General features: G+C 40.6%; 1 pseudogene; it reads left to right on the top strand.

Annotated features, from left to right (window-relative positions):
* Window positions 1-942: 942 nt before the first annotated feature.
* Window positions 943-1,133, top strand: LOC109449100 (ATP synthase F(0) complex subunit k, mitochondrial; annotated as a pseudogene).
* The last annotated feature ends 8,099 nt before the right edge of the window (window positions 1,134-9,232 follow it).

The following is a 9,232-nucleotide window of genomic DNA, read 5'->3' as shown; positions in this document are numbered from 1 at the left end:
CAGGATTCTGATTCTTATTTTCTGTCCTAGCCAGCAAATTATCATTGATCTTTTGCCACCTAGTAAATATTCTGAATAATAATGCACTAAGAGACATGGGTATATAAAAGCACATCCAGAATAACTATTGTCTTTCACACTAAACTAAGGGTCTATAGAAATAGTTATATCCCTTTCCTTGTTCTAAAGGGACAGCTAGTTCTTGGGAAGGTTCATTGTAATAGAAATAGAGCTAAGAGCTAAGTCTGCAAACCAGCCAATCCACACAGTTCAATGCTGCTCTGACCTAGACTGCTATAGCAAGCAGGACACCAGCAGCAATCTGATAGAATATTTCCACATTTTCTAAATGAGAACTAGAAGAATATGCACTAATGAAAAACTTTGTAAAGACACACTGAAGAATGCCACCTCTTCTGTAGCCTGCTGACTAGCCAGGTAAAGCTGTATTAACTCACAAACAATGGAGAGAGTGAGTCAGTGGTGTCAGAATAAAGGCTGTGTATTCTAGAGGCTTCTGGGTAAAGGTCTCAGAGAGCAGAGGGAAAGGCAAAGCTTACTCTCAGGCAGATCCCATTAGAATTTCTCACCTCTAACCTGATTGCACAGGATAACTCAGGCGTGGAGGGGACTCTGCAGCCCCATAATTGGCTTTCATAGACTACAGTTGCTTTTGTAGATACCATCTGCAATGTCATTGTCGGAAGAGATGTGTCTGTGTGTGGGTGTGTGTACATGCCCATAAGAATACCACCATATAGTCCTCAAGATACAGGACAATCCGATACTTTTTAAAACATCAATCCTGGGGAGGCAGAAGTGTGTCCAGATTGAGACCTACAGAATCCAGTTTACAGGAATTCTTCTGGCCAAGCCAAGGGGCAGCTCTGTATATTGAAGCACACAGGCTGCAGAATTTGTGCCTTTTGCAAGACTGAAATCATGGCAGGTCCAGAAACTGATGCTCAATTTCAATTCACCAGTATTAAAAAAATATATATTTCACCTCTTCTACTCTCACAGGTAGAGTGAATTGTGTACTGGCCGCACATGGAGGCACTGCTTTGATGATCTTATCCTTCAGTTAATGTCTAAAAAACACTCCAGCTGTGAAAGCAACATGTGGATTCTAAACCATCTGTATCTCATCTGTTAAGTTCCCAAGCCTGGAGAAGCTAATGTCAACTCACCATGTGACACTCAATTTGTACAATAAATTAGGAACTTGGGAAACAGTTTACAGTTTTCATCACCTTCCCACTTGGTTGTTTTCAGGTTGTCATAGGACAACAATGGTTATTCCTTACTTTGGTATTTCTTTCCACGTGGTAGGCACTCTATGCTTATATGCTCCCTCACTGATTCCTCCCTGGAGTGGAGTGACTAACTCTTACTGGTGACATTAGGGGAGGAACCAGTCAAAGGGAGCTTGGTCCTTTCTTCTCTTTCTTCTAGGGGGTCAGCTGCTCACAAAAAGCAAGTGTTCTTTCTGAGTCTCTGTGCTGTAAGTTTTTCAGTTAGGACAGCTCCACACGGGGTGCCTGGTGACTGTACAGATGAGCTTGTGATCAGGTGGGTAAGTCTGCCTGATTCTGGGGTGCAGTATTAGGAAAGTCCTTCTTGCTGCACTTAAACCTCATTCACAAGTATAGCCTTTACTAGCGAAAGAACCGATACATTAGTCTCCATCTGCCTGATTGTTCTGTATATACGAATTGGTTCAAAACTAGGTCAGGAAAAAGAAGTATATTTACAGGTTCCCTAAAATGCCAATAGGTTTGCAGACATAGCTGATATTACTCATTGCGTTACCACCTTGTCTTTGCCACAGCAGGACGGATGGCGTCTGGTCTTCAGAGAGATGCTCAATAATCAGGTGAATCTACAAGATAAGAGCCCTCATCTTCAGTGTTTGCAATTTCCATGGTGCAAATACCAGCACCATGCTGATTGCAAGCTACCATCATTGAACAGGTTTTGAGGGAGACGTACACAATCCAGTCTCTCCAGCCAGTAGGGAGACAAGTCAGCCAACTTAGAGCCAGAGAAAACATCCTTCCAGAGAGGCAGATGCCTCTAGCATGTGGCTAGATACACACTGTCAGCTGGAATTCCTGTTTGGTGATTGTTTGCTGCCCTGAGAACTTGCTCAACTATAGTGAAAGGCCAAGCTTTTGTGCCATATTCAGTGGCAAGTCTACTGTTGTTGGTTCAATACATAATTAAAAGAAACAAGAGGATAACAAAGTCGCCTTGCAGGTGGCCACACCAGGAGCCAGCCCAACATGGATTAGAAGGACTTTCTTTCTAAATTCCTGCAGCTATACATTTCCCTGGTCTTATTTCGGGATTTGGTAATCACTTCCCCATCATGTAAGAAAGGTCATTTTTCTTCTCACCACATACACACAAAATGGTGACTATGGATGGGACAGATGTAGTAGCTAATATTATGGTGGTTATCGTTTTGCAGTTTATAAATGTAACAGATCAACACATGGTACACTTTAAACTTACACAGTGTTATATGTCCATTATATCTGAATAAAATTGCGGCAGTGGGGGGAGGGAAAGAAAAAAATAAGCAAAAGTCATTTTTCTATTCCTAGACCTGATTTTCTAAGCAGCAGATGTACTTGAGTTTGAATTCTGAATAATAGTTGAGTAATCATAGGTTGGTTGCTTATACCATCCTGATCTTTATTTTCAAATGTGAAAAAAATTGAGATTGTAATATATTCCCAGAAGGCTGTTGGAAATGTTACAAGTAATGTTTCTAAAACACCTAGGATGGTGTGTGACATGTCTACGGCATATAACAAATGGTAGACATGGCTGGTGACCACTCCTTTGTTGGGGCGGGGGTACAGACAGCCCAAGGAGATGAGGTGGCGAGTGAATGCAGTTCCTTTCATTTCCCTTTCTGTTTCCTCAATTTGTGATGTTTACATTATTTTTGCCCATGTAGCCAAACTGTACCCTTGTTCTTTTTCCAATTCTACCTTCTTCTCAGTCTCCCCCTCAGTGGCCTGGAGGGGCAGAGGTGGGCAACGGTAGAAAGACGTCTCATCAACTAGTCTTCACTCTTAAGGGGCTACAGGAACTGTAAATAGCAGTGTGTGGAGGCAGGGCCCTTGCTCCTGGCAGTGGATAAAGAAATAATGTCCTTAACATGTTCTACAGGATTAGCATTTTTTTGTGTTATACAATCTGCATTTTTAGTACATGCATAATATTCTATTTAGTATACATACCAGAGTTTGTAATAATTTACTTAACTAGATCCTTAATTAGGTTGTTTTCAATATTTTACCATTATAAAAAAAGCTTTATTGAACATGTGTGTGTAAAAATTTTGCCCACATTCCAATTATATCTTTAGAAGGATATACATATACATTCTGGAAGATGTTGTAGTGTTTTTATATATAGCAAGCAGGAAATACATTCTTACCAGAAACACTTCTGAAACCATTCCAAGCCCTACCCAAAGAAAGCTGGGCAGTTTTCTTCATAGTCAACTCACAGTGATTTTCTAGACTCGTTCCCTTCTCTGTGACTACTTCCCCCATTATTTTTATATATAACTTCCTAAAATAATCCAGTAGACCCAGGACAAAAACATAGTTCAGGAGCTTCATAAATCTTTTTCTTAGGGTGGGTTTCCCAAGAGGAGGATGGCCTCAATCAATGTGATAGTTTGCTCTTTCCCATGTGCCCCTGGACAGTTAATCTCCATGACTGAAAGAGCCTGGTACAGAAAATAAGGTTTGTTTTCCTGATTCTAATTTGGCTCCCCAATAAGGTGCAAGGGGTGTGTCTTAATATTTGTGCCCTTCCTGCTAAAGCTGTAAAGCCTGTGAGATGCTGGTTTCAATCTGACAGTCTCCTGGACTCTGCATTCTGTGTCCCTGGGAACATCTCAGGAAATGGCAACCGCAGGATGGTCAGAGGCATTATCAAAGCTTCTCCTGACAGAGTTTGGGTTTAATTCTCCTGTCCACTCTGAAAGGAAGCTTATCCCATTCTATTTCTAAGCTTGGTCCATTGGTATCCCCTCACAGTTGGTGCTCGTGACCATCCTATACATTTTTTGGGTAATGATGAAAACTCATTTACAAATTATGGGAGGTGCTAGAAAGATCACCTCATTTTCTAAGGAGTTGTTTGTAAGTTTAGGGGAGGAGTGCGAGCTTCTCAAGAAACTTTTTTTTTTCCTGATTGAGGAAAGGTGTTAACACTGCTGTGTGACTATAGTGTGACCACAGTGTTACTTGTGCTGCTTTTGCTCTCTGACAGAAAAAGCGAGGCTCCCCTCCAAGGAGGGGAGGAGACGTGATGCTGTTTTTCTCACTCTACTCACAGTTCTTCCTCAGTTTAAGGAATGACGACAAGACTGAAATAACTGAGCAACTATGGATTGCTGCAAGAACAACTATGTCACTCCATTGCAGAGTTAAATTTCATACAAGCTGAGAGACAAACAAATGGAGAGAAAAAAGTCATGGTTTTATCTACAGAGAAATATAGGATATTTTAGGAACCATAATTAATGAAGTTTAGTTAATAAAATACTAAAAATATACACAGGTGTTTATTTCTTTAAACCTTGCTCAATACAAACAGCATGTTTAAATATAGTGTTTTTAATGTTCATCTATATATATATATTTCAATATCATATTTTGTAGAAAAGCTGAGTAGAAAAGCAGTTTTCTTTCAATTCACTTACCTGCTATGCAGACTCTGACCAAAACTAAGAGACCTCAAGTGACCTCAAGTCAGGTGATCCAAATTGCAAGACTACTCTGTAAGGGAGCTGGGATTAGCAGACTCTTCAGTGGTGAATTTGCAGCCTAAATAAAATGACTGAAATGTAATCCCCTGACACAGAGGATGATGCTATGATTTTTTGTTATTATTCTGAGATACGGGCAGATACTTCAAAACCATAAGCTGGGTCCATCCTTTGGAACACCATCTCTTGAAAGAGGCTAGATAACAAAAAACCATACACTGCTCCCTTGCTTTCATGGACATTTGCTTTAGGAATCCAGCCACCTTGCTGTGAGGAAGCCCAAATAAGCCTAGGCAGAGATATCACACTGGGAGCCACACAGAGGTGTTGGGGACAACTGAGTCCAGCGGAGGCCCTAAGCCACAGCCAGCCAGACATACTGAGTGGAGACACCTCTGGATGATTCCAGCACCTACCTAACCATTGAGTCTTCAGAAGCCACAGGCATGTGGAGCAGAAATGTGCTGTCTTTACCATGTGCTGTCTGAACTAATGGACTCACAGAATCTATGAACTTAACAAAAATTGTTGTTCTATCCCATCAAGTTTTCTTTTTTATTGCAGAGGGAGTAATTTATTCAGCAGTCATGTAATAGTCAGTATCTTGGAAGTCCCCTGGTCAGAGACCTTCTGTTATGGTCTCCAGAGAATAAATCTCCATTCTTCATCCAAGGTGGAGAAGAGGCAGTCATTTGGATTTGGGGAGGGGATCTCAGGACCTAACGGCTTCCTTAATGTACTTTCAGTCGATCTTGTTGTCTTTAATCACACACATACTCCCACTAGTAGGGGTCTTGGTGCCATCAAATCCTGAGCCCTTTAAGGGATCTGCTATGTTGTTTTGTGTGTTTTTTTTCCTCACTTTTTCCTTCTACCAGCTCAGGATTCAGCTTTCTCAGATCTGCTAAGGTCAGCTATCACTCATTCTTGTAGTTTCTCAGCTTCCAAGAATGCATTGCTACAGTCTTCTCTTCGTTTCTTTTCCTTGAATTTATGCTTTAGAAAAACCATCTTATTGATGTGCTAGTGGGATTTTTTTGAGGAAATGAAACTAAATGTTCATTGTAGCATCTCTGATTGGAATTTTACCTAGACTTTTTATTTTTATTTATGTTTAATTGAATTATAGTTGACAGACAATATTATATTCATTTTAGGTGTGCAACATAGCAATTTGATATTTTTATACATTACAAAATGATCATCACAATATCTTTGCCCAGACTTTTTATATCATATCTGGATATATTGATTCCATCCACTTTTATTTATTTAATTAAAATAAGTGACTCCAGCGTACTGGATACAAAGACTTGTGCTTCATTGGAAAACAGCAATGACAACATCAACAACAAAAACCTTTCCATTCCCTTTTTATTTTCATTTCTCTGAGATTTGTCCAAATGCATGTGAGTCTGAGGGCTCCCCCTTTCTTTAGCTTCAATCCTCACCATCGAAAAACTTTTGTGCATGGTGTGTGTTGCATATTCATAGGAAGCTATAAAAACACAGGCTGATCCCTGAAGGAGAAGACAACCTGAAGATAGAAAGCAATGTAGAGAAAACACAAAGAGTGTCAAAGAGCATGCCATGCTTGTAAATAAGTAGATTGGATGAAACATTCACAGAAGGAATGGGCTGAGAGTTGAGTACATCAGTAGGTGGTTTGGACCATGAAATCAAGAGAGTTTGAGGGTTTTGCTGTGGTCATAGCTGTTATCACTTTTTAGGACTGCTGACATGCCCCTCCCCACCCTTGCTGACAGGGACTCAGAGGTTATTATTTGTGCTGTTGGAGTCTTCTGGAAACGGGAGAGTTCCCCTCTTGTTCTTTCTGCTTTGGAAGAAATGAAAACTGCTCCCTGCAGGACGCGCTTCTCTAACCTCTCAGCTCTGTGTCACAGGCTTTCTGTTCTCTGCTGCAGGTGTTTCTGCTAACTTATTGCAAAAGGCTACAAAGAAAAACGGTCCTGCACAAAATGAGTTTACTGTCACCTCCGCTCCCCCACTTCTTGATCTGCCAGTGTTGGACAGTCAGTCTGCTATGGTGCTTCTACCATATGCTGACCCATTCTAAACTGCAGTTCTCTACATGGGAGTTTCTCTCTCTCTCTCACCAACCCACCCACCCACACACATTTAAAGAAAACATATATACATATATATATATATATATATATATATATATATATATATATATATATATATATGTTTTAAAAGAGTTAGACCAGAACCCGGTGTGATTTTTCATGTATTCGCTCTACTCAATGTTCAAGCATCCTGTGATCATGTGAAAACCACATCTGTTCATTCGTAAGTGTTTATTTACCTTAATAAATGTGAGGTAGGTAGTCCTTAGAAGGACTGCATGTGTTCAAGTACTTAGTTTTTTAAAGAATTTCTTTAAGTGTAACCCTAAGCTAGTGTTACTTACTTTAAAAGTAGTGCATAGAAGCATTTTTATAAGTACATGCATCTGTGAATATATTTATGCAAATCGTTTCATGTACTTTAGAGTATTTATTGACTCAAAAGGCTAAGTGATTGAAGGAATGTAAAAATAGTTGGAAAATCAAAGAAGAAGTCCTTAAATGTGTGGCAAATTGTATAAGAGAAACAAAAGACGAAGAAGACTGGAGAAGAAGGTGTATCGGAAATGAAAAGGAGTGAAATTGCATAAGACTCGTGAAACAGAAGCATCTGATGAGATCACCAACAACCTATACTCAAGGTATAAGAATACGATAGCAAATATACCAGCTTTCTATAAACTTCAACGTTGATCTCACACACCACACAGACTTTCATTCCATCTGACACAAGCGTACTTCACAAAGGCAGACAGGACATACTCTATGCATACTTCTATAGGAACTATTAACAAATCAAAGGGACAGATTTTGTCAAAGGGGCAGAATCTGCTTATACCTCTGTTTTCAGTCGCAGTTATACATTCTTCTCTCAATTATTAATTCTACCATTGAACCCATTAATTGTAGTATTGCTTACTACAAACTGAGGTTTTACATCAAAACTGAAACAGTACATTAAAACAAAACTATTTCCTCTACCCTTATGACACTTCTGACATCAAATGTGCGGGGTTTTCCAGACTAAGTAATGTTCCTTTTCTCAACAGAGTGAGTGCCCTACAATTTAACTCAATTTTGACACTAACTGCCTAGAGTTAGCACAGACGCCACAAGTTAAGGACTCAGTACCACAAGAGTGTGCTTCTGCTTCAGAAGCCATCACAAGTCCCAGATTGTCATCTTCTGACTGACCAGCTATAAATTGGGGATCCCCGTGACCTCTACCTCTCAGGTTCAATGATTTGCTAAAATGGTTCACAGAACCCAGGAAAACAGTATATGTCCCATTACCGATTTCTTACAAGGATATTTTAAAGAATGCAAATGAACAACCCGATGAAGAAAGGTCTGGAAGTGTTCCTGTGGAGTTTGAGGCACACCATCCTCCCAGCATGTGGGTGCATTCTTGTTCACCAACCCAGAAGCTCTCCACACCCCATTGTTTAGGGTATGTATGGAGGCTTCATTACATAGTCATGATTGATTAACTCATCGGCCAATGGTGAGTAACTAAATCACGTGCTTTTTCCCATCCAGATGGGATCATCTCTGTATTCCTGAGTTCTCTTTTTTTCCTTCCTCATCTCTCAAGTTCCCAGAATCTCAGTGAGGAATTCTGCATCACCTGAGAAGAACAATTTTGCGTCATCAGAAACAGCCCTGGGCAGCACAGGAATCTTGGAACTCTAGTCCCAACTTTAGCATCAGCATTTGGAGCAGCTTTGATGAGAGCAGCTGCTCCACAGACATGAATGGATCATCCTCTGGCTTCACCCTGCTGGGGTTGACCAGGCCGGTATCCCAAACAGAAGCTCCATTCACTTCATCTCTCTTGCAGCTGCACAGGGTGGCAGAAACCCACCCTAGGCCATCGTTGAACCTGGGTAGGCTTGTTAATCAAAGTTTCTTCAGCTTCATCTAACAACAGGGGTATGTTGAATAAAACTCCCAGAATCAAGTGTTGGCTCTGCCTCCCTGAAGGAAAGCAGTGAAACAGGAAAAGCATCCAACCGAGATAAAAGCTAAGCTAACAAATGATAGCATTTCCAAAACAAATCATTGGGCTTGAATGCCCTGGAATGAAACAGAAGAGGAAGGAGTGTCAGAGGAGAGCACAGGCTGAACCCAACCCCTGGTCAACAAAAGGCAGGGGGCTGACAGAAGACCTCGATATAAAATGCGTGTCTTTCTGCCCGGTTTTTCCAAGAGCCCACCCTGCCTTATCATTCTGCTCTTCCTGTTTTCCCCATATTTCCTGTCTTCTTCACAAGGTGCATGCTGAGAGGACATGCTAGACTGTCGTTCTGTGTTTCAAATTATTTTTACCATTTTGTCTAAGAAA

Source organism: Rhinolophus sinicus, linkage group LG01 (assembly GCF_036562045.2).
Source record: "Rhinolophus sinicus isolate RSC01 linkage group LG01, ASM3656204v1, whole genome shotgun sequence".
NCBI lineage: Eukaryota > Metazoa > Chordata > Mammalia > Chiroptera > Rhinolophidae > Rhinolophus > Rhinolophus sinicus.
This window is presented reverse-complemented; position numbering and strand designations above follow the sequence as displayed.